General features: G+C 37.1%; 1 protein-coding gene across 10 annotated transcripts in view; it reads left to right on the top strand.

Moving 5' to 3' along the window:
* The first annotated feature begins 8,743 nt into the window (after positions 1-8,743).
* The window catches only part of GULP1 (GULP PTB domain containing engulfment adaptor 1), a 270,309-nt gene continuing 252,735 nt past the window's right edge, over positions 8,744-26,317 (top strand). For 3 of the 10 annotated variants that reach the window (XM_078451109.2, XM_078451102.2, XM_078451103.2), the window contains exon 1: positions 9,792-10,403. The gene's annotated coding sequence lies outside the window, so the exon portion shown is untranslated. The other 7 variants (XM_078451111.2, XM_078451106.2, XM_078451105.2 and 4 more) reach the window with 6 other exon arrangements.

Here is a 26,317-nt window from a genome sequence, read left to right as displayed (position 1 = left end):
ACTACATCACTTTAATTTCCTGCATACTATCAAAGATTTACTGAGATAAATCAAAGCTTTAAGACCCAATGACTGGTACCTTTTCCCAATGCAATAAAGAATTGCATCACTCTAAAATGTGTCATTCTATAACCCTCTTGTATTTAGCAGCTCAGATACCCAATAATATTAAGCCAGATAAAAAGAAAACCCAAGTCCCTCAATTGGTCTTCCTACTTCCAATTTCACACAGCTTCAATATCTTCTCTAAATGGTCACCAGAATACATTTTCTAAAACAAAATCATCTTATTATAAGACTTTGATATCTCCCCTTACGAAGATTTACAAGGTAAGTAAGTTCAGAAACCTCACCAAGTACTCACCAACTCACTAAGCTATTTAAACTTCTCTGTATTTATCTATTTCAAGCTTCTCAGCCTTTGAACATGACATTCTCTGTGCCAGAAACGCCTTTCTCCATCTTGCCTGCCTGCTGCACACCCAACCACCCTCCAAAACTCAGCTCACATTGTGACAACACGTCTGGTTTCTAAATTATTAGCATATCCTGCCCCCAACACTAAGGACTATATTTCTATTTTAGTGCCTAACCTGCATTTATTTATTACCCTCTGCTGGACTGTGAGTTCCTTAGGGCAAAGACTGTACTTATTCATTGTCATTTCTCCTTCACCAGCTCAGTGACTGGCATTAGAGGTACTCTGAATGGTGTCTGAATGATGATAGAACTCCCAGAGCAACTCTGATCTCCATCATTCCTGCTCTCTAGCAGTACACTTACTCTGGTTCTTTGAGCAGACAGCATCTTAAGATTGGAACTAAACTCAGTTAAAACGTGATGCTAGATGAGGCGGAAGAAACATTCTTCCTTACAGAAGAATCCCAATTAATAATTGTAAAAATTGTGAGGGAAAGAGAAAAATCACTATTAGAACACCTAGGTAATAATTGCTTCAGGCAAGATTTATCAATGCATGTTAAAATTACCAGACAGAATGTTAGGGAGAAACAGAATATTTATATAGTCTCAAAGTATCTCTTCCCAAATTAATTGCAAAGAGAAAAATAGTAACTTTAAAGTGGGAAAACCTGGCAGATATCACCTTAATCAAATTAACATTACCCGTGTGAACTCATGTTAAGAGATAAAAATAAGTATATAACTGAAAGTTGGTACCTTTTTCCCACTGATTTAAACTTCTAGTTACAAAAACAATAAGTACTGGGGATATGATGTACAGTATTATTGACTACAGTTAAAAATACAGTATTATATATGTGAAAATTGCTAAGAGAGTAGACCTTAAAAGTTCTCATAAGTGAGAAAAATTATAACTATGTGTGATGGTGGATGTTAATGAGGCTTACTGCAGTGATCATTTTACAGTATATCACATCATATATCATATTAGTATATATCATTATGTTGTACACCTGAAACTAATATAATGTTATGTCTCAATTATATATAAGTAAAAACATTTAAAAATACATAAATAAAATCCTTTTTTAATTGACAAAGAATGCCAGAAATATATTTTACTTCTCCAAAGAAAATTCTACACTTACAGTTTGATTTTTAGCCAAAGCTATTGTTTTCCTTATATTTTGGCCCACATTGATTCAGTTTCAAGACAAACTCTCATTAACATATCAAAAGTTTTAATAGTTTTACCTCTTACTTGTACAACATTATTTGTTTTACAGTGGCTTGCCAGGCTATGCTAAATAACTAGCTTAGTAATTTTGACAACTCTGTTTCAGAAATCAGGAAACTGTTATGAAAGGAAAAGTTCCTCGTCCAGGATTCTACAACCGATCAGTGGCAGACTACGGATTTGAACCCATGATACTATGACTCCACGCCCATGTTTAAAAACTATGCTATGGTTCTCTCAAAAGTAAACAGTCCGAAGTTCACATTTATAAAAAATATCTGAAACTAAATTCAGTAAATAAAATTTAAGCCACGACAGTTTTCTCTAAACTTTAAGTACTCTCTATACAATCATTCATTTGCACTTCGTTAATTCTCCCCTAAACTCATGGCACAGAACAAAAAAAATTTATGAAAACAATTTAATTTTATTAATTAGATACTTCATTACATTCTTCATTTGTGCAATGTATAAATTTTCAAATAGAACATTGTATGGGTAGTGGTGTTCATTTAAGTGTCTCTAGCAATTTGTTTTTATGTGGAAAATGGATGAGCCTTACCTGCACTATCAATATATATGAAAGATTTGTGTAATTTTGAAATTGCTTCTAGAGGGTTTAATTTTTGAAACTGGACAGGGGGCTTATGCAGTCATACCCTTTAAAAACCAGCCAATTTCCACTGAACTGATAGCACTCTATCTGTGTATATTCTCAGGTTGTCAGGTTAGAGACTGTTGATGCAGAACCAACACGACAAGTCTCTGTTCTAGCAATTTCTTCCATAGATTGCCTTTTGCAGAAGGGCTCCTGTTAGAATGATTTTACCCATGTAATGAAACAGAAACTCAGGGAGAGAAAAGTCTTCTGTTGTTAGATTGTGATAGGAGCCAGTGTCCCCTTTGCATTTTAAAGCATGATGACATTTTTCCATATCACATTATGTCAGGCCCAAGGATATAGGTGCCTTGCTTTGCCTTGCTTTTCTGTCAGGCCCTGTCATCAGGTCTGGGTAAATTCTGATATAGGGTTTTGAAGGGAACTTAAGAAAATATTCTAGGAAAAGATAACAAATCATAATTTTCAAAATAAAGTTTCCTTTTCCAGAAAATATTTTTTAGACAGCCTAGAATGTATAATTTGTTTCCAACCTTATTGGGAAAAAAATATCATATTTCTATTTGCAATAAAATTCTGTTTGTTCTATTTTTGTATTTTTAAGTATGTGAGTCTTCAAATGGGCAAAATATCTTCTGAACTCAGCAGTTTTTCGTGCAAGTAAAACTGCTTTGATTTGGGCAAACTTTCCAGGCCTGCAAATGCTGGGGCAGGAGAGCACATCTCAGGAGACCACTCCTGGTCATTAGGCTAGACCTTTTCATGAAGCACGTCCAAGGTTTTCTCTCTTGGTCATGACTGGCTTCCACATAACGCTCATTTAGAGTCTAGAGTGCTTATGAGCTGGAACTAGAAGTGGAAACCTGCCCTGGATTGAAATCTGTGTTTTCCCTCATTTCTACTGTAAAGTAGGGCTGTTGCATTCTAAGTGTTATTTGTATTCTGTGGTTCTTGTGGAATAATGGTTCTTTCAGTCTTAGCAGTAAACGGCGAACTTAACAAGGGGCCATGTAATGGGTTGGAGGGTAAAGACTTCTGAATGGGTGCAGAAGTCTTTTCAAGTAGGAAGCACATCTTCTGTATCAGGATCGGAAGAGAAAAATGAATAAAGAAGTGATTCAAGTAAATTGGGATATAAATTTAAAATAATTCTAACAGAAAAGTGTTGGGGTCAAAAGTAGGGAAGAGAAAGATGTGATGAGGAAAATTAACAGAATGTTCCCAAAGTTCATGTGGAAAAATGAAGACTGATAAAAATTTTAAAGGGAAAATAATGAAAGAGAACTTACCTAACAGTTATCTTAAACAATTACAGGCTGAGGTAATTGACACTGTTTTATTGCAGGAATATACCAAAAATTAAAAGGAAAGGAAAAAAAGGGAAAGGGCTGCTGCTAGCCTACATGGTGCCTCTGTGAGAATTGGAGAAGCCCCTCCCCCCTTCCAAGGAAGGTCTGCAAGTGCTTGGTTGGAACGTGAAGATGTCTCTGAAGCATGGGCTGCACTTGCTTGGCTGGCAAAGGAACCTGGTTAGATTTCAGTCTGCACTATTCCTTTCTTGGTCTCTGACTGCATTGTGCATATTGTTTGACTATACCTGGAAGTTCTGCACAAATGGAAAAAGAATGAAATCATTCATTAAACAGTGTTAGACACCTAGGTAATTATCCTGGGAGGGGTAAAAAAATAAATAAAAGCCTTACCTTAGATTTCACACCAAACTAAAATTGGAAAAAAAAAAAAAAGCAAAAAGTAAACCTACAAAACACTAGAAGAAAATATAGGTGATTAGTTTGGGTGGAAGGTCTTCATAAGCAAAAAAACCCAAAACCCAGAAATCATACAAGATTACATTTTTAAAAATCCTACATATTCCAAAAGAATCAACAAAATAATTATTTAAATGATGTGTAAAGAAACACCTTATTTTTTTTTGCCAGAGATTAATACATACATTAAAAAAACTTTTAAAAATCAATGAGAAAAAGAAAAATATACAAATCCATTGGGAAAGGAGAAAAATTAATAAAATATACAAATAGCCAGTTCATAAAGAAAATACAAATGTTTACTAACTGTATGAAAACATTCTCAGCTTTATTAACAGTGAAAGTTAACCAATAATTGAGCTAATTTTTCACTTAACTTACTTGAAAATTAAAGGTGTTTGGAGAAAAAAGTAACAATGAAATGGAGTATTTTACCCAATAGCATTTACATACATTAGAAAGCATAAAAAATAAATATTTTGCAAGAGTACACACAAACTTTAAAAAAGATACATATTAGAGCACATTAGAATGAGTACTTGTGTTGGGTTAAGTGAATGGGGGAGAATGAAGGTAAAAGTGCATCATGAAATAAAATCAAGAAGGGTCTGTGGGAACTTGCAGGACGATGGTGTGCCAAACACACCGGGAAGCATGATTCACACAGGCATCTGTACCTGTTTCTTACTAACTGGGTAACATAGGTAAACAATAAAATAACAAGTGTTATGTGTTGAAGAAATGGCACTCACTAATATGCTGCTCATGGGAGGGTACGTTTTTGTTAACCTTCCAGAATTACTTTGGCAATATGAATGATATCTATTAGGAGTGGCAAAGTGAGGTAAACACCTCCGTTGGTCCCGGGATGGGAGGACTGTAGAGGCCCAGAGAGGGCTGAGGAAGCCCAAATGTGGGGAAGAGGGTGTTCTCCTGGAGGAGCAGCCTTGTGTAATGAGTTGGAGCCCAAGCAAGATGCAGAGGAAATCACACAGATGGCCGCCTGGCACAGTGTGCTGGAACCCTCCGTGGCTGAGGATACAGGAGTCCGTCTTGAGTTGTTGGCCCCTGAGCAGGATAATGAAGATATTCCTGCAGAGAAATGGCCTGGCCACCCAGAGGAGGGACTGCGACAGCCACGGGAGGTTGGTTATTGACAAGGACATGGACTAAATGAGAAAATATATTAAGGATAATGGTAGTACAGCTAGATTTTCACCGGAGGAGAAGGCAGTTACGAATACGAAAAGAGGTATTGGGCTGGAATTGGAGGTAAGTGTGTGAACTCAAGACTCTCAAGATGCAAGAGAGAGAGAGGGAATAAACGATATTAATATATACATGTATTCCCTGGTCTTGGCTACTGAAATAGACTAAATGAAGCAAAAATCCTGACAGCAATGACATAGCACCTGGAGCTCGGATTATAAATACCATCCTTTAGTAAAAGGGACTGGCTTCTTTTGGAGAAATGGCTGATTCCAGGGCTGGAGCTTGGGAAAATGTAAAATGAAACTTGAAATACCTTTTTGTGCCCTGAAGTGAGGAGATGCTTCTCAATGACGGAGACATGGCATTGGGATGCAGAAGTCATCTAGGAAGGGCTCACTCTGGCCAAATCTGGCACAATCTCAGTCTCAAAATAAATCATGATAGTAACAGATTATAACCATTTGAGCAAAATAGCAAACGATGTGTCTACACTAATATAAGTAAAGAAATGAATGAATTGAAAGTTTAACGAGGGATGAAATGTTCACATAGTTACAAAGTACCTCTTCAGAAAATACCTCCTAATTACAGGGGCGCCTGGGTGGCTCGGTCAGTTAAGCATCTGACTTTAGCTCAGGTCATGATCTCACGGTTCATGAATTTGAGCCCCACTTTGGGTTTTGTGCTGACAGTTCAGATTCTGCTTGGATTCTGATTCTCCCTCTCTCTCTGCCCCTCCCCTGCTCATGCTCTGTCTCGCTCCTTCAAAAAGAAAGAAACATTGAAAAATGAAAGAAAGAAAGAAAGAAAGAAAGAAAGAAAGAAAGAAAGAAAGAAAGAGAAAAAGAAAATACCCACCAATTACAAAGGGAAAAAGAGGAACATTACAGAGGAAATAACTGACAAGAACCATCAGCTTAATCAAATGAAGATGATCCATAGTGGGACATGGCAAAGTTGTATGCAATATGATAGAATTAAGAAAAAAAAAAAAAGAAAAGAATATAGTATTACACTTCCATGTTTTACCCAAATATTCATAACCTGAGTCTAACATAAATATAATGTCCGGATGGCCATAGTTTGCTTATAATAGAAAAAACATTATTAATAAACACCGGTAGGGGACAAGCCTATGATGTACTGTTATATTGTTACTCTTAGTAAGTATGTACAATTTACTCCTTGTGAGAAAAGGAAAATAAGTGGCTGTAGGTACTGGGTAATTAATGCCTGTTCTGGACTTCTGTATTCCCTGTTAAAATATTTTTTCTGGGTCTTTTCTCATTTGTTCTTGGAGAAGTATTACAACGTTATTTGATAAATACATTTAAGAATAAACTTGGGAAGAATTACTGGGCATTCAGGGTTCAGCTACACTCTTCTCTCTCTGTCTCTGTCTCTCTTTCTCATAGGTCTTAGGAAACAGAATTTAACTCCCTTTTCAAAGATGTTGTCTCTTCCTAGGTAGGGAGACCAGGAACCATGTGACTGCAACTGCTATTTTGATTGTTCATTTTCAAACCAGGTTTCTGTCAATTATACAGGCAATATTTTAGCTTCTGTTTTAAACTTTTGTTTTATTTCTCAATTTATTCCCAGTCCAGGCATGGAGAAGGGATGTTATTTATTGGAGAGTCTCTCAGGGACCTTAATAATCCCTGGAAGGTATAGAGCAAATGTTAGCAATGGGTACTCTTGGTGGTGGAAATGCAGGTGATATTTGTTCCTTTTTTGTATTGGCTCTGTTCATTCTTTTTTTTTTTTTTTTTCCAAGGGGTTTCATATTCTTAATTAGGAAGACAAAAACAGAAGGAATAAGGGATAAAATGATGGAAATTAGAAAGTAAATGTAACACATTAACTTTGGAACCCAGATCCCCTAGGAACTCAGTGTATAAAATTTGGCCACTGTTTCACATAACAAAAAGAAATATGCTTCCTTTTCAATTCACACAACTGAGATTTTAAATTCTGTCTTGGTTTTTATTTCCTTTTTCAAAAAATGTCAAATACTTTAAATGATGAGTTTGTAGTAAATAGAGCTAAATAACCAGCATGTTTTTGTGTATTTTTGTAATAACAATAAAATTGTTATTCTCAACATAAATAACAGGCAGTTTTTTGTCCTAGTCAAGGTTCTGTTTTCAAGAGAAACTTCAAACTGGCTTGAGCCAGAAAACTAATTTTAAAAATACTGGAAAGGTGCTGAGTCTCTATGCACAGTGATGAATGTGAAGAATGTTCAAATGGAAATCTGAGTGTTTGCAATGGGTAGAATTAGGCATATTGTAATGGTCGTGCCCTGCCAGGGCCTCTGCAGCCCTTACTGGCATTGCCCTTCTTTCGTTCCTGGGGCATGCTGTAGATCTCATTTAAAATCTTGTTCTGTTTGGTTGTAGTGGTTTTGAAAACTTGGTTCTGACAGTCTGGCAATTCTTATACCTCTAAGCCATTTCAAAGAACAGTTCATATCAAAAATCAGGTTACAAAAATTACAAAGCAATAGCAAGCTTGGAGAATTTAAACATTGGGAGAAAATATTAAAAAATATTAAAAATGAGTAATTTTAAGCACTGCATGCAATGGAAAAAGACCATTATGGGGATTCATGTATCCTCATTCATCCCTCCATGATGAATGCACTTTATAATTTTAATTTTCTCTCTCTCTTTTATTTATTTATTTATTTGGCAACTTCCAAGTCTTATGGAAAGGGAGCATAGAGAAGGCTACAGAATGTCTTCAAATTATTTTAGTGGCTAAATTATTTTAGTGGCTAATTCAGGGAGAAGCTGGAGTAGTAGAGAATCCCTCCTTAGAAGGAGAATAATAGTCTTTGAGAGCCTGGGAATTGTGTAAAACTCCACATGAGTTTCAACATTGAATAAAGTGAGAAAAGGTTTGGAAGAACCTCTCTTTAAAGCCATCAGAGGCAAATGATAAGTACATATGGGATTTTCCATTAATTCATAGGATGGCACTTACAATGTTTGATTTCTGCAGCCTGATTTGTTCTTATGCCCTGCACTTGTTCAAGTGAATCTCTAATGTATTGAAGGCTAATCTAGTGTTTCTCAATGTAGGGTTAGCAGATTCTAGTGGTTTGTTGATGTATTCTTGGGAATCTAGACTTTCCTAATTGGAGTTTTATAATAATGTGTTACCAGAAAAGATCTTATAATTACATGATATAAGCATGGATTTGGGTATTTCTAATTAATGGGCTAGGATTTGATTTATTTTCATAATTATTTTTTATAGTGGTTGTAAATTTAAGTGTTTACAATGATCTATAAACAATTTAAAGTCATTGTTTAAGGTTATTTACAGAAAAAGCAATTAGCATTGTCCTCAGATTAATGTGTTTAATATGCTTCTTTTACTCTGTGCTTGACTGTTGCGATAAAAGGGAAAACAGTTCCAAGCGGACCCTGACCCAAGTATGAAGAAGCATGATTTCTGGTCCCAGCTTTAGCACTTCCTAACCATGAGATTTGGGGTAAGTCACTTAAGATTCTTTGACTTTAGTTATCTTGTATTTAAAATAAGAGCATATGGCAAGAGCTAGGTGATCCCTAAATTTAGTTTACATTTCAAAAATGATGAGCTGTATCTTTTTTAATGGAAAAAGCATCAGGGAGAAGAAAGTTGACTCAGTTAACAAGGTCTTTGGGGGAAATTTCCAGTACCATATTTTCCTAATTATAGTCAAATATAGTGAGTGGGATGTAAGAACCAAATATTTATTGAGTGCCTTTCCTGTGCCTGACACTACTCTATTTTAACTCCTGTAAATGTGACCGTGACTCTTTGAGTTTGATTATATAATTCCTTTTGGCAGTTGTAATTGTGTTGAGTGTCCTAGGGCACAGAATGTGTAAGTATAGAGTCTGAAAAGGAATCTGGTTTGTCTGATTCTAAGCCCTGGATTCCACTGTAACACATTATATTTGCTAGCCTTACGAAACGATTTTCCCCCTTTATCTATTTTCACATTCAAATAAAAATCTAGTAAACTAAATTCTAAGCAGCGTCTCAAAAAATGTTTAAGTCCTCACATCCTTTAAGCATTGCTTATATGAGGATACTCCTCCTTATATCCTTCCTCCAGCACAGAGGTTTACCAGGGTCAGTAAGAATGGTTTGTCGTGTTTTCCCTCATACCCCATATGCTACTTCTGAATTCTTTGTGAACATAAGAATGGAGCAAATGAACATAATCTGGTGGGTAATGTTTTATAAGGCAAAAATAAAGTGCAGAGATTCAGTCTGAGTTAAAAAAAATTAGGAAAAATGAAAAATGTGCAGGCACCATCAGGACAGCACCAACAACTGTGTCAATGATTTGTTGATTAAGTGTTGTAAAGAAAGCATGTTCTACTCGCATTCGTGTGTGTGTGTGTATGTGTGTGTGTGTGTGTGTGTGTGACACTTTCTGTCTTATGAAGCCGCAGAGGTGTTTTTTAAAACACCTGGGTTAGGAAACACAGTCTCGCTCTAGTGCTTTAGGGAGGAGGTTCAAAAGGAAACTTGGGCGGGGGGGAGCGGAAGGGGGGCACGAGAATGGGGGAGGGGGGAGAGACCTGTGTTTTTGCTTCTGTCCCGGCTCCGCACAGGGTAAGGTGAGGCCTCTCCTGCCACAGTGGCGTTTCCCTCACATTTCATTCTCTTCCTTTGGTCCCGCCTGCAAACGCCAGACAGCCCAGTGGGCCCGGGGGAAACGACCATCAGAGACTGAAGCAAGTCTGAGAGCTCGAACACAGGCGTCCCGTTTGGAAGTGTCCAAGGAGACCGCCAGAAGTGCGCCAGCCGGAGTCTGAGAGTTTCCTTCTGGCCGAGAGGGGGAGCCCCGCGTTCCCAGCCGGGAGCGACCCGGAGTCCCGAGCCTCGAGCCCCAGCCGCCGCCAGTTTTAGCTTCAGCGGGTTGGGAAGAGGAGGGAGGGGGCAGAGAGCGCGAAGAGGGAGGGCACCGGGGCCGGAGGGTCCCGAGTCCAGCGCTGTCTCGACGTCGAGAAACTTTCCCTCTCGGCCGCAGAAACGGCGCCCCGGCCGTGTCGGAGCGGAGATCGCTCGGCGGCGAGGACGCGGCAGCGCTCCACGCCCCTGCCCGAAGCCTGATCCGACCGCATCAGTCCGTAAGGTATGGGGAGACAGCGATTTGTGTGGGGTCTTCCCCGCTGCAAGCCCAGCCTCCCGTCAGGTAGCGTGCAGTCTCTTCCACACTGACATCCCGGGGAGGAGGCGGGCGGTGGTCAGCGCCGGCCGCGGGTGCCTGGGGAGGAGGGCGCGGGGCTGTGCGTCGCCGCTGCCGCCGCCGGGCAGGTTGCAAAAATTAGGGCAGTGAAAGACGCAGGGAGTCTCCCAGCCCGAAAGGAGGCGAAGACCTGTTGACGACTGCCATTGCAGCGCTTGAGGGATGACGAGGAGCCTAAGGAGGTCGGGGACGCGGCGGGCTCGCGGCTCCTGGATCCTCCTCTAGCCCTTTGTGGTAACTTTGGGGTGGCCAGGGCCGGTGGGCGGGAGCTGGCGGCGGGCGGCGGGGCGCCGGTGGCTCAGCACGGCTGAGGGAGCACGGACCCGACGGGGCTGAGCCGGCAAGTCATCCCCGGGGCACAGCGAGGCGACCCAGGAGCGAAACTTCTTGCAGCGTGACGTCCCTTTTGTTGGCTCCTGGAGAGAGCGTGAGCATGGGGGCGGGGAGGCGCGAAGCTCCTAGGCCGGGCTCAGGATTCTTGAAAGCCAGGACTGGGAGGGCCCAAACTCAGGGGCGGCGCCCACACGGTTAACCTTTGGCTGGGTGGGTCAAGTGGTTCCTTGCGGCGGACGCTACGTTACGAGGGGAGCACGGAGCGGCGTGGTGATGAGACCCTGGGCTCAAGCTCGCTCGCCCGGGGCCACCTCCTCGTGGGCTGGCTCACTACGCGGATCAGTACCCGGCGCGATCGGATCTTCCCTGTGGCTCCTAGGGCACCGCGCCGATTTCCCTGTGTGCGGGAGGGAACTCTGGGCAGGCTGGTTTTCTTGGAATGTGTTTACGATGTTGAATGGGACTTGAACAGGAAGCCGGACGCTGCAGCTGGAACTAGCGTGCCAGGGTAGAGTAAGGAAAGCGTAGCTGGTGTTGGACTTGGCGAGTCCACTTAGGACGTTGGGCAAACCCTAGTTGGGTGCAGGACGTCAGTCTAGGTACCCCTTCCTGGATCCTAGCAGTTTTTCTCAGTTGAGCCCGCCTTACTTTCACGTGCAGGCAGACATTGACATGTTCTATTTCAGTCTTCAAGTTTGACGAAGTATAAGGCAATCAATTAGGAAGTGTTTAATTAAGTTCATTTTTGGACTTGCTTTAAAAAGAATGTTGCATCAACACAAGAGTAAAAGTTTCTGGCGAGTGTTCTAGTTATGGTTTCTCTTGTTCATTTCGAAGACTGGTAGGAGACCACAATATTGATGATTTTTGTGTCTGTGATACCAAATGGGTGATACAGTGCTAAAGGAGGGCAGTAAAGGAGACTGTACAGTAAAGGAGAGCGAGTGTTAGGAGGTAGGAAAGTCTGAGAGGAGTTGGAATATTTTCAGATGTGCAAATCGCCCCCTTTCTCTGCCAGTCTTTCCCTCCTTCCCCCACATAAACAAGTAGCCTTGCTAGAAAACCCACCAATTGGGAGAGTGCAGTCGCTGGCGACTCCAAGCCTTGCTGGAAGCAGCAGACAGGCTAAGGTACTGCCCCATTGCATAATTAAAAGGTCTCCTTGAGCTGTCCAGGAGTGTTTTCCAAGTTTTTACGACTGACAAGGAAAGAAGAGAGGACCCTGGCCAGCAGCCAAACCAGACTGGGCTCAGTAGCCAGGCATGAAAGAGACTGGGGAACTTGCAAGGGATAATTGGAAAGGAGCTGGTGGGTACTTGGGTTTAAACAAGGGGTTTCTTTTGCAATGAGATTTTTTAGGTGACTAAGATCAGTCTTCTTGGCAAAAAAAAATAAACTAAGCACAGTGCAGTCGGTTGTGTCAGAGGAGAGGGGTAGAAGTGCTGGAGGAGGGAAGTCTGACCCTTATCAGTGTTGCAGTGGAATTGCTGGGAGCCTGATGCTGCCTGTGCTGGTTATACTTTGTTAGTGTTCATATTTTGTTGCCATTTGTCTCCTCAACTTGGACTAGGCTTGCTGCAACTTCAGTCCCTTGACCTTGACTTTCTTTGTTTTCATGGAGAGTAAGAACCAAAGACTTGGGCTTTGAGCAGATGGCTTTCCACCTAAATTGAATAATTCAATTACATACTCTCAAAGGGCACAGATTTGGGTCATGGAGTTAAAGTGGAAAACATGTTTAACGTGTCTTCCTTGTGTTTGTCAACAGTAACCCCCATAAATAGATCTTGCCCTTTTTCCTGGAAGAGTAGAAGTTGGGGTGATCTCACTGTTTCACAAAGCATTTGCCCAATTCTCAAGGCCTTGCTGCTTCCAAGTTCCAGATTAGCCAGGAACTCAGAACCTTATCTACAATTCAGATGCTTTTTTTATGTGTAAAATTTGTTTCCTCTTCATTCCTCCCTCCCTCCTGCCTTCCCTTCCTCTTTCCCTCTTACCCTCCCTCCCTCCCTCCTTTCCTCCTTTCCTTCCTTCTTCCCTTCCTTCCTTCCTTCCTTCCTTCCCAGGGAATTTGGTTTACTGTTGTGTTTGGGGGTTAAATGGTATAAACACTAATATGTATTATATTTCCACTGGATTGGTGAGTTTGAGATTGTGAATATCGGCCTGCCTTTTGAGATTGACTTTATGAATCACACTTGGCAAAATGTTTTCCCTATGATTTCAGTTTTTCCACTTGCAAAGTAAAGAAACTTCTTTACATAATAACAAGTTTACTGTGAGCATTAAAGAGATGAAATTATGTTAATAGATTTTTAAAAATATAAAGGTCATAGAGTTTCTGACTCAGTTGATTCAATTGAGATTATAGGAGTATAAATTTACTAGATATAAATTGAGATTTATATCTAGTATACACATGTTATAGTGACATATCTGCATTTAATTTATAAAATTACTACTTTTGCATTTTAATTGTAGTTTTAGTTTAATCAGATTTTAATCTTTGAGAATAATGGGTGAGATTTTGTTATGGTTAAAGCTGAGTCATTCTCTCAGAAAAATATAATCAGCAAATTAATTTACTTTTCTCTTGGTTTATATTTATACTCAGGACCAGTTATTTTTTAAGCCCAGCTCAATTTTGCCTTTATGAGAAGTTACCAAATATATTTGCAGAATTTGGCTCCCTTCTCGGAAATAACACTTGAGGGACTAAAATTACATTTATGGTGTACAAATAAACTTTCTTTTCCCAAAGGCCACAACAGTTTCCTTTTGAGTTTAGAGGGTAGATTTAAGAGACTTTCATTAATTGATTCAACCAATACTTATTGCATATTTTTTTTATGTCCAGGGAAACAGAAGGCTTGGATTCAAATCCTAGCACTGAACATCATAGCACTGTGATTTTCTTTGTGTTATTTTACTTTTCACCAGAATTTTACCAAGATAAAATTTGTTGTCTATATTGATATCAATAATATAGGAACTTGTTCCACACATGGTAATTTTGAAATATTTCATTTTTAGACATGTCAATTAGCAAAAAAAAAAAAAAAAAAAAAAAAAGCTATTTTTAATAGCTTAATGTACTGTATTATATTCATGAATGTTTATTTTTCAGGTGAACAGGTCAATATATTAGAGAAAGAAAATAAGTCTGGATAAATTGCTGAAATAATAAAATCTTTGGTAAAATACTTAATAATAACTTATTTTTAGACCTTATTTTATTAATAATGAATATATAAAAAGTAGGAGTGTATGGATGATAATAGTTGAATTTATGGTTGTATTAACAAAATAGGCACCTTTTTTGAATAATCAAAGAACAAGTGAACATTCAAGGATATATCAGGGTTAATTTTAATATAAAATATCCAGTTTTGCTATTGATTTTAATACTTCAAAAAAAATTTTTTAACCTTTATTTATTTTTGAGAGAGAGAGAGACAGAGTGTAAGCAGGGGAGGGGCAGAGAGAGGGGGAGACACATAATCCAAAGCAGGCTCCAGGCTCTGAGTTGATAGCACAGAGCCCCAGGCGGGGCTGGAACCCATGAACCGTGAGATCATGACCTGAGCCAAAGTTGAACGCTTAACTGAGTGAGCCACCCAGGTGCCCTGATTTTAATACTTTTTTAAAAATTTATTTTTATTTATTTTGAGAGAGAGAGACAGAGAGCAAGTGGGGGAGGGAGAGAGAGAGGGAGGTTAGAGTCCCAAGCAGGCTCTGTGCTGTCCATGCAGAGCCCATGTGGGGCTCAAACTCAGGAACCATGAGATCATAACCTGAGCTGACACTAAGAATCGGATGCTTAACTGACTGAGCCACTCAGGCGCCCCTTGCTTTTGATTTTAAATTAAAAATCTTGAAAATCTTTAGTCTCCATTGCTCAATATTAGATAATTTTTATTTAAATTTCACTTTGCAGATAATTTTTTTGTGATTCATTCTGTAAAATTGCAACTTGTTTTCTAAAACCTCTAAGTGACAAAAAAAGCTATTTTATTTGAATATAATAATAAATTCAAAAGTAGTTACTACAGGAGTCAACCGCATGGTTGCCTGAGCCCTGGTGCATAAAACAGATCAGAGACTGGGGGATCTAATAGTGCTTGCCTTAACACATTTAGAGATCAAGAAACTTAAATTTGCTCCTGTGGGAGCTTAAATATATTCAAACTAGGAGAAGAAAAATGGTATAAATTTTGAGCAGAGAAATCTCTTTGCTTTCAAACAATGGAGATATGAAATTAAAATCAGGCCTTTATTTTAAAGATGATGGCTAAAAGTTATTGTTCCAGAGTTAGTCTTAGAAGACAGTGCTTATACTATTTTTAGGTTGCTATTTGCTAGTTCTGTGTTTGTTTTATACTTAGAAAATATTTTCAGCCACTCTAATGATAGTTATAGTGTGTGATTATTTTTCACCAGGAGACAGTTAATTGGCACAAATATTGTACAAGGGAATAAATGCCAATTTTCTGCTTTCATTGAAATGGCATAGTTATAAATTTGGAATTAGCTTCATCTTTCAATATTGTGTACTTAAGGATAGTGTTGAAAAAGCAGATCACATAGTATGAATAAGTGATTTAATTTATGTAACACTTGTGATTGTAATGAGTAATAGGACTTTTAAAAAAAGTTTTGAATAACACTGTGTATATTTTCCTGGATACATCAAAGGGAGATATCTAGATAGTAATAGCTGCTTTTATTTCATGTTTGCTATTGACATTATATAAATATATTTACATATTGTTCTGAAGAAGAGGTTCAGAATATATACTAGAAATTTCCAAGGCTTAGGTGACTAATGCCTCTCTCTCTCTTTCTCTGTGTATATATTAGATATATCTTTATAAATGTATTTATATGTACATGTAATTATGATATATATTTTTTGGTGTTTCTCTATTCGTGCTAGGTATATCTTTATAGGGAAAAATAACTTCAATTAATTGATATTTCTAGGCCAATTTTAACCATTAATTTAAGATCTTTTTTAGATAACTGTTGCTAGAGATTCTTGAATTTCTTTTTTTTTTTTTTTTTTTTTTAATTCTAAAGGAGTTTTCAGGCTTTTTTTTTATACCTGTAAAGGTAGAGAATAATAGTAGGAAAGATATGCTACCCACAGTCTTGGTTAATGGCTCTGTTGGTGACATAATCATGGAGGCCTTTTCTACTTTTCTTAAGTAGAGTGCAGGCAAATGTGTAGTTAACTAATAGAAGAAGGTAATTTCACTGCTTGAAAGGTAGCTTCTGCTGGTAAATTTGTAAGGTATTTTGAAGTGAGAATTGTGTGTACATGAAGTGTTTTCCAGGTATTGTATAGCTTTTCCTTAGGATTATCGGATGTTACAGTTAACTTGTTTCCTGAAAGTTCAACCACAAGTACTCTAAGAATTTCAGCGCACTTAATAAACTTTGCCAGAGCTACCAACAGAGAAGATTGAATGACTGGGTGCAGTTTTTAGCTCACTCTTCTGTAGAAAATGATGATAGTTATTTAAATGACCAAAACCAGCTTGTTTTGAGAGGTTTGATAGAAGAAACTACAGAGTATGATAATACTAATGGAATCATTACAGATTTGGCTGTGTAACATTGTCAAATAGTTACATAATATTTCATGAAAAGGTAACTAGCTTTCTTTCTCACCTGGTTTGTAAATGAGGTAATATTGATCTTAGACAGCATTTTAGCTAAAAAGCAAACAAATGTCTGTGCTGTAGTAGCAGATCTCCAAATTTGAAGTAACTAAAAGTTGATGTAAGAGGATGAACTTGATTTTTACCCTCTCGATTTCTCTCATAGCTGTTTACAGCCATCGAGAAAGTGCTATGTTTTAAAGTAAAAATTTAATAGCAAATAGGTTAATTTACTCAGATTTCCACCTGAGTTAAAACATAGTTTGGTAAGTACTGAAAAGAGTTTTATTTAAGAAGATGTGTTTTTAAAGGTCAACATGCATGTTATTCTCTGTAATCTATTTAGTTTTTTGTTTGCTTTTAAGGAATTCCCTAGTAAAAAGAGAATTTTGGTTGATGGTGGAACTTTCCTGATACCTCCTTGAGGATGTGCACTATTATAGTCATAAACATGCTTCCAACGTAAATGCTGATCATTGCTGGTAGCAATAAATACAAAATTTGGCTTATTGTGAAGACCAATTGTATAACTGAATTAATTTCAAAGTGATTTATCTCAATGCTGCATTTAGTAATTGATTGTAATTACTCAGAAGATGCTGCTTTTGCAGTGAAGTCTAGCAAAACACAGTTAGAGAGAATTGTTAAGGAGTCACATTTTAGTAAATGAATTGTATTTGAAATTATCTAATGACATCTGAAATGGTAAAAGTCTATTGATATTTCAAATCTACCAAGTAGCATTTCTTTATAAGAGTAGATACTGTTTTGAAATTTTGTCAATTGTTCTGTTTTAATGCATCATTGTGACTGGTGTGTAGGAAAAAGGCCTTTAAAATTCTTAATACCAAACTAGTAAGTACTATTGTATTGCCAATATTGTCTTTAATCCTTTTTAAAGGAAGAACCACTACTAAATTTATAACAGCTGAATTATCATAGGCTTCATTGAGTAAATTAAGTAGACTAGGAAATTTATGATCAATTTGGAAAAAGGAAATCTCCTAGAGTGGCACAGAGGAGGCTTTAAAGAACAGTGTTTTGTGACTTGATATAATAAATGTTTCTTTGGGACTTCCTTATTCAGTGAGATACTGATTTTCTTTTAAGTAAGCCATAAAAATTTGCAACATTTTTACCCACTGTCTTCTCATTCTGAAAAATGTAACTGTTTAAATTATGAGTTGACAAATAAAGGGATTCTGATCTGATCCAGCTGAATTTAATAAATATTTGTTGAACATCATTTTTAAAAACCGTTTGTAGTTCTGTCTTTTTTAGTAGTGATAGTGATGTATCTCAAATTAAATAGACCTATATAAAACTTGTTATTTCCATAAATTATGTGCTACAGTAGAAGTAGTAGGGATGGGGTTCTCCATCAGTATTAGGGGCAGCAGTGCCTGGAAACAGTGTGGAGCAGTTTGTTGGGCAAAGGATGAAGATGAGTTGGCAGGCAAAGAAGGGGGGACAGGCCATTCAAGACAGATCAGGTGGCAAAGGCAGGAGATATGGAACCATGTAAGTGGTTTAACAAAGCAACTTGTGGATTTTGGAACTGTAGAGATGCTTTTCCTTTCTGTCTTCATGTTGATGACCTTAATCATTGGTAATTATATATGGAAGGTTAAGAATTTTAGCTGGATGAATTATCTTAAAAAACTTGTATCTTTTTTAAACTTTTCCCCCATTTCTCCAGATCTAACTAATGTGTTATTAGTTGCAAGGAGTTGAGTGCACACTCCATTTCACACTCTGGGGTGTCCATGAACTTGGATAGGAAATAATAACATCATTACTCTCATGAACACCTAACGCACGCGCGCACGAGCGCACACACACACACACACACACACACACACACACAGTAGTTTTAATAGTACCTGTAGCTTTCCAGAAGTTGTAACTATTTATTGTCATGTCTAATTGCTGTGGCTGCATGTATTTTGAAATATATTCATGTTTATATCTAGTTTGAAGTTGCAGTAATAATTACATCTGCTTCTAGGGATTATTTTTTCATATGTGAGTATATATATAGACCTGTAGCTATGTCTTAAATTATATTTTAATAACTGTGCTTTAAGTCTGTTTCTTTTACGTAATTTATATTTTGTTTTATGTATTTAGAAACACTTTTTGAGAGGGATTCATAGACTTCATTAGACTGCCAAATGGATTTATGGCACAAAAAGGTGAAGAACCCCTGGAAATCTGTACTGATGTTTTTCAGAGGTGGCAATTGGTTTTATGGTCATTTAATGAGGTTAAAAGAAATTACAGTTATTTAACTCAGTTTTATGTGTTAAACAGAGATATCCTAAATACTTTTGAAAGTAAATTTCTAATAAATAATGCTTCTTTTCTAGATTGTTTGCTATATTGAAGAAGCATGTGTGCAGTTTTTGGTTATCTTGCTTAGTGACAGTCCAACAAAGAAGGATTTATATTTCATTTCAGAACATGTAAATTTAAAAAAACAGATTTCTCTTTTTCACATTATAGCATTAACTATATTTGGAATGGTTATGATTTAGCTGGGAATTTTGCCTTGTGGTGCTGGTTTATTTTTTATATATAAATGTTTTGTCTCCTCCACTACTCTTTGAGTTCTAAGAGAGAATAGGTATGTTTTACAAGAGAGAATATATATGTTGAACAGATCTTTGTATACTCTACTTTGTAACAGGTAACTACCCTAGTATTAGCAGTTTCACGTGAATGCTAAGGAAGAAATTAATAATTTATGTATATATGGAGATGACTGTTTTCTATGCACCACTGAGTTACTTAACATTATGTATTTGGTTATATGGTGTATGTTATTCATGTGAAAAATGTAAACGTGTGCCAGTAATTTTGGAAAATAAGAATGTAGAATATATACAAGTATAGCAAACTCCTGTGTCATGAACAGGACCTATAATTAAAGCATATATGGTGTAATTTATTGCACTATATTCCCTTTCTTTTTGCTTGGCTTGACAATTCTGTGAGATACCTCCATTTATAAAATCAGTTTCTTGCATTGATACTTATTGGAAATAGATGATTCAATTTTATTTTTTGAAATACATGACAAAAGTAGTCTCTTTAAACTTATTAATTAGACATAATTACCATAGAGTTTCACATTCATAAATCAGTCCAATTTTAGTAGGTTTGGACCACCTTAAAATTCCAAGGGATGGGTGCATTGTAATTATTGTGTATTTGTAAACCGACAGTAGCTTCAAGATCCCAATGAGAAAGGACTGTCTTTCAGTCTGTTTTTGGCTCTGCTTTGTGTCTTTGATGGTAAGCATCAAGTATCATTGACACTTCTTCATGTCCCTCCCCTATTGGATCTTCAGATTCCCCTGGAATGACACTGCTTAGTTCAAGCCTTGTGTGATCCTTTACCAGAAGTTAATTTTCCTTTCCGTTTCCTGTACATTAATTCATAAGGAGCGTATTTTTACTTCTGAGAGTCATATTCCCTTCCTTGTTGTGGCAGACACTATTGGTCGGCCACTCAAATAATTTCCTTATTCTGCTTTTCTCATAGAACTCTGGTGTTAATTCAGATGTCCACTCTACCTCACATGACTCAGGGGAAGGCAGTTCATTCCTAAAAAGATGAAATTTTAATTAGCCTAAGCTAATAATCGTAGTGTTCTGTTCACTTTGCTAGTGATTCATTAGTGAGAGGACCTTTTTACTTTGTCCCAGTCATAGTCAATTACATGAAATAACAGGACTGGAGGGAAAGGGGGTAGAAAAAATTTCTTTATGCTTAGCAAGGGGAATACTGGATGAGAAGGTATATGGCAGCTCATGATATTTCTTCTTTCTGAAATAGATGTTTGAAATTGCTACAGGGGATCATCTTTTGTCCACTAGGAGATCTAGTTTGAGGGCAAAGCAAATGCATTAATGATAGCAGGAAGAAAAAAAAAAGTAAAGAATATAGGTGCTTGATGGCATTGTTGGGTCCATAAATCAACCCACCATATTTCTGGGTTTACTATTGTATGAGATAGGAAGTTCTTTAATTTTTGAAATGAATTTGAACTAGAATTTTCAGTTACTTAAAAGAGAAAGTATCGTAATTAAGGCATTTGTTAAGTGTTATCTTAATTTGAAATAAACATTTGAGAAGCAATAATTTAGGTTATTAAAGAAAACATAGGGTACTTGAGTTTTGTAAACATTGGATATGATTAGTGCTATTAGTCTATAAAAATGTTTTATTATTTAAATCACCAAATGTTATTATGTTTTAATACAGTAAATAGATTGATCATCTTAAGTAAATTTATTCTGAGATGAGTAAATTCTACTTATATCTCAGAAACACATTACTTAACAAAATAAATTTGAAATATAAACTCATAACCTAGTCATTTTATAACATACCACTTTATTGGTTGTTTGGGGGTTTTAATGTATTAGAAATATTAAAAGTACATTAAAAAACTGAAGGAATCTCAATGCGTCTTCTAAATAATTTAAAGCTTGGAGTCGTGATAAAACTAACGTAACTATTTAAATGTAAAAAATAAAACTGATAGTAAAATTAAAGAAAATTGTGAAGTACAGATCCATTCACAGAGGTATAAAAAATGCAGGCATATAATAAACTTTCAAGTAGAAACTAGTTTTATAAAACTCTAGTTCACTGACACCATTAGCAATTTAATTACTTTCTGCCACCATGTTCTTGAATTAGTTTTTTTGATGATTTTTTTAACATTATGCATATTGGCTTTTATAATGTGCTGTATCAAAGTATGGAGATATATCTGAGTCTTTGCCTTTTTGTTTTAAAGATGGTAGGAATTAATTACCCAAAGCTGAGAAGACAAAAGCAGGAGTGAAGTATTAATGCTTAGTGGAAATGATTGTTAACCAGTGGTTTAAGCAGGAGGTGGAGGCAAGCAAAAGCAGGAATAATTGCATAGTCTCAGAGAATATTAAGCAAGTGTCACAACGGGCAGGTTAGTTGGAATTAGGAGGTGTGAGACACGGAGCTAAAGGTTGTGTATACAGCGCAGATGAAAAAGAGCAGTTGGTCAAACTGGAGGTGGAAATGTTTCATTTGTTGAAAGCTTTCAGTAAAGCAGAGTTTCAGGTAGGTCACTGGTTCCAGAAAGACTGAGGCTATTGTATTGGAGAGGAACATAGACAGGAGTTTGAATGCCAAAGGAAAACAAAAGAGTCCTCAGAATAGTAGTTACTGATGGAGATATCCAAAGTAACAAGACCTACATTACTGTGATTGAGATGCACATATTAGTTTTTTGCATAAAAATGCAGTAAACATGCTTGAGATGCTTCCTGTATGAGATCATGACCTTCATTCAAAGCTAGGTCAGAGAGACCAGATACTACAAAGTGCTGCAATTCTCAGAGGATTATTGTTCTTATAGAAGCCCTTGTTCAGGGATTGTCCTGTGGCATCCCTTTGCCCTTACAGAATAGGAGTGCCCTCTGACCTTTTCCTGGCTTAAAAGGGAACCACATTCTTGTGGCTTTTTGAATGTGAATAAATTATTCTTTGTATGGAAATGAATATAAAGAGACTCTACTTACTTACTTTGGGAATTTTGGTAGAAAATATAACTTGGTTCGCAACGGACATAACACAAAGAAGAAATTATGTATCCAGATCATTCAAATTCCAACTTCCACTTGTACAATAATCACATAAAATGAATAGTTTTTCCCGCCCTTAAATTGTCTCCCTTAAGTAGGGTCTTTGTGGAACCTGCACTCTTTTCTTATTATACCTGTGAGTTCACACCAAAAATAATTTTTTTGAATAAGTGAAATGATAACAAGAATATGACTGGGTTCAGGAAATGCTCCCTCAAAATATGGCATCTTGACATATTATTGAATATTTCAAGTGGAAGGAATTTGAGAAATAACATGTGAAGGAAGGACTTTCTGACCTTCTGAAGCAGGTCATAAAGTCCTCAAGTGAGGATTTTATCCTCTGTATCCCAGGAGGAAAGAACATCCTTATCTCTGAAGGCAAAGGGACAGAGAGAGGAATCTGAATGATCTTGCTAAGTTTCCCACAGTTTACTATTCTTAGCTCATAATCTTTCTTCTCTCTTTCCAAGACTGAAACTCTTCTTCAAACCTGGCATAAAAACAGTCAGGTGTAACCATTTATTCAAGTCTTTATTTTCTTACGAAGGCCCATGTCATGCAAAACTTATGTTTTTCTCTTGTAAATCTATCTTTTGTTACAAGGAGTCTCAGTCAAGAGCTTAGAAAGGTAGAGGAAAAAGATATTTTTCCTCCTTTACAAATGCATTTATAGACTGCTTACTGTGTCCTAAGCATTGCATTATATATTTTTTATAATTTAAAAATGATCAAGAAACTTGTCTAAGATTTCACAGCTGGCAAACAGTGGACCAGGGAAGATAGTAGGATGGGAAATAATGTATCTTAACTACCATACCGGTTGAGTGAGTGTGCAGTTGACTAGCAGTAGTCACCCTGGAGGATTAGGCCAGCCTGGTAGTTCTCTTTACTAGTGAAAGTGCATTGCCTTTAAATAACCTGACTGCCTAGACACCTGGCTAATGCTTGATTCCCCCTTGCTTTGTGGCTCAATGAGCTGCTCATCTCCTGCTCTCAGACATGCAACTTGGCACTCCTGTGTGACAAGATATTTGTTCATTTTTATCTCGGTTAGTTAGATAACTCATAAAAATTAAGCCATTGACTAACTTGTGTCTGTTGCTTTGGCTTTTGCTTGATTTTGGTTTGTCTGGAAGGTTAACATATTGATTGAGAAAATCTGACATTTTCTTAATCTCATTTTTCCCTAGTTTTGTCAAAATGATGAAGTTTGAGTAAATAAAGCCTAAGATGTAAAATCATTAATATTAATAGTTTCTGATAGCATGACAAATACTTTTCGCTCAGATATTTGACAACACTTTCCTTCACTGAGAGGAGAGACTAGATAACCTCAAAGAACATTTCAGCCCTTAAGATAGTCTAAGTTTTATTTTCAAATAAATTTGAATTTATTTAAATTTCTTAATATCATATTTAAAGTTGTCCTAATTTTAATATTTGATTTTATTATTTTGTATTTTTGTGTGTGAAATAAACTGTTAGACCTTTGATATCTTGTATTTTATATATAGCTTGGGTATTATCATAAGGTTCTCTTGAACACTTGGAGTCACACAGAGTAACTTTGTTAAGGGAAAGACATCTCTGTAGGAAGCAGTGACAGTAGAGAGGGTGTTTTAAGCATGTAGGAAGTCTTAGACAAAGAGTGAATATATGGTTCAACCATAGGACTAGAAGACTTAGAGAACTGAGTGGAAGAGAAGGAAGGACTGGAATTGCTGGAGACGAAGCTGGTGAGGCAGAGATCAGATCTGGTGGGGCTTTCTAATCCCCAGTTTGTGCTTCATTTGAAGAATAATTGGAAACCCTGAAAGATTGTAACAGTGTGGTGACAAGATGTCAGCTGCATTTTAGATTTGAAGAGAAGTTCTTCCAGTAAGCCTAGGCAAGTGAAGATGATAACCTAGTTTAAGGTGATGGCAATGAGAAATGAGTTTATGAGAGAGTTATTTAAGAGAAAGAAATCTGTGCATTTTGTCAATAATTGTGGGAGGTAGGCAAGAGGATTGTGTAAATGTTGATTCTGGAGGAGGGTAAAATAATTTTCCTCTATCTTTCTAGGTTCTTGTCCCAGACTCCTCCCCCCAACCACTGTAAAAAAAGAGTAACAAGAGAAAAACAAAAGTTTAACAACATGTATAACTCCTGTAGACATAGGAAACATCCAGAAAAACTGAGTAACTCCCCCAAATGGCCCAAGCCATCACCTTAAATACCATTTCTGATAAGATGTTGGGAGGGTAGGTATCCACTTATGGGAGGTTTCCAGGAAAGGCACAGTAAAGGGTATGGCTGTTACACAGATTTAATTCAGTGTCTTCTCCATTGATAAGAGTTTCTAGAGGTTTATCATCCTTCTCTTCCTGCTTTGAGAGGGAGACACCTTTTTATGCATGGAGAATTTCCTTATAAATGTAAATATCCCTTACAAAAGAGTAACTTTTGCTTGGTTTTTAGATCTCTCCCACATCTTTTTCTTGAAAGTAGTCAGCTCAAGGTAATCCTTATGCTAAATGCATATTTTGTTGCACAAATTCTGCTTCCCTTCAATTCTAGGATTTCTAGTTTGGGCACCCTGGGTATTTATCTTCTTCAGTAGAATAAATATAGGTAGAAGTAGAATTATTGATGGGAAATAATGATTTCTGTTTTGAATACATTTTGATGTGTCTGAATCATCTTGTTACAGATGTCCAGTAGTCTCTCTCTCTCCCTCTCCCTCTCTCTCTTTCTCTGTCTCTATCTCTCTCTCTCTCTCACACACACACACACACACACACACACACACACACACACACACCCCTGTAGTGAAGAAGTTTGCTGTGGGGTGGTGATATATGTGTATATGTGGTATATGTGTGTCTGTATTGTTGGGCCATCCCAAGATGGCCACTTTGGCATGGAGATGATTTGAAGCTAAAGGCATTTGAGACCCTATGGACTCAAGAGAAATGTTGTCCCTCTTTTAACTACATAGAAGAATCTAAATTGAGGATCTTTCCCAGAATATGGGTTGTTAGCAGAGGAAAATTTTGTCTGAATGACCCATCTGTATAGAAGGACAAGTATCTAATTATCAAACATCTGCATCTGCTCTTCTTCATCATCCTTCCTCTGAAATCCTGGATCCCTACCCTCCTCTCTCTCTCTCTCTCTCTCTCTCTCTCGACGATGAAGAAGAGCAGATGCAGATGTTTGATAATTAGATACTTGTCCTTGTCCTTCTATACAGATGGGTCATTCAGACAAATTTTCCTCTGCTAACAACCCATATTCTGGGAAAGATCCTATATATATATGTATATATAGATCCTATATATAAAGATCCTATATATGTGTGTGTGTGTGTGTGTGTGTGTGTGCGTGTGTGTATGTATACACACATGCACACACACACACATATATATATGTGTGTATATATATATATATATATATATAGAGAGAGAGAGAGAGAGAGAGAGAGAGAGGGAGGGAATATATATATATATAGTACATGTATAAATTTTCAGATTTCAGATTATAGATAGGAGTTTTTAGCTTAGAAAGGGTCATCAGAACAAGAGATTATGTAGTGGGAAGAAAATCGATCGCATGGCTCAGAGAAGCACTAATATTTTAACCAGGTTATAAAGAGCAAAGTTTATAAATAACTCTAAGGAGGAATTATGAGGAGGAAAAAACCCAGGAGACTATGATGTAAAAGCCAAGATTAAAAACAAAACAACAACAAAAAAGATGTGGGGAGAGGATGATCAACAGTGTTAAATAGTATAAAACATTTCAAAAATAAAAAAAAAGCACAGATTAAAAGTGTCTTTTGAGTGTCTACTGTACTCGACATAAAGTTCATTCGGGACTGTGGTGAGAACCATTTTGATGGAATTATGTGTATGGTGAGTTAGTTGTGAAGTAGAGTATTTAAAACAGCACCTAAAGACAATTCTTTCATGGAATGAGCCTGTGTGTGGTGTAGGAGAAGAAAATTTTTTTTACTCTACCCTTTTTCAGTTCTTTTGGCTGGTCTATTAATTAAATTGACACAAGACAAATTAACAGGAGAAAAACAAATTGAATTATGTAAGTATGGGAGCCCCATAAAAAATATGAGGCCCCTGAACAATTGAAGCTTAAATGCCATACTGAGGTAAAGAATGGGATGGT

Source organism: Panthera onca, chromosome C1, assembly GCF_046562875.1.
Source record: "Panthera onca isolate mPanOnc1 chromosome C1, mPanOnc1 haplotype 2, whole genome shotgun sequence".
Taxonomy (NCBI): Eukaryota; Metazoa; Chordata; class Mammalia; order Carnivora; family Felidae; genus Panthera; species Panthera onca.
Note: the sequence above shows the minus strand (reverse complement) of the source record. Positions and strands in the feature narration are given on the sequence as shown.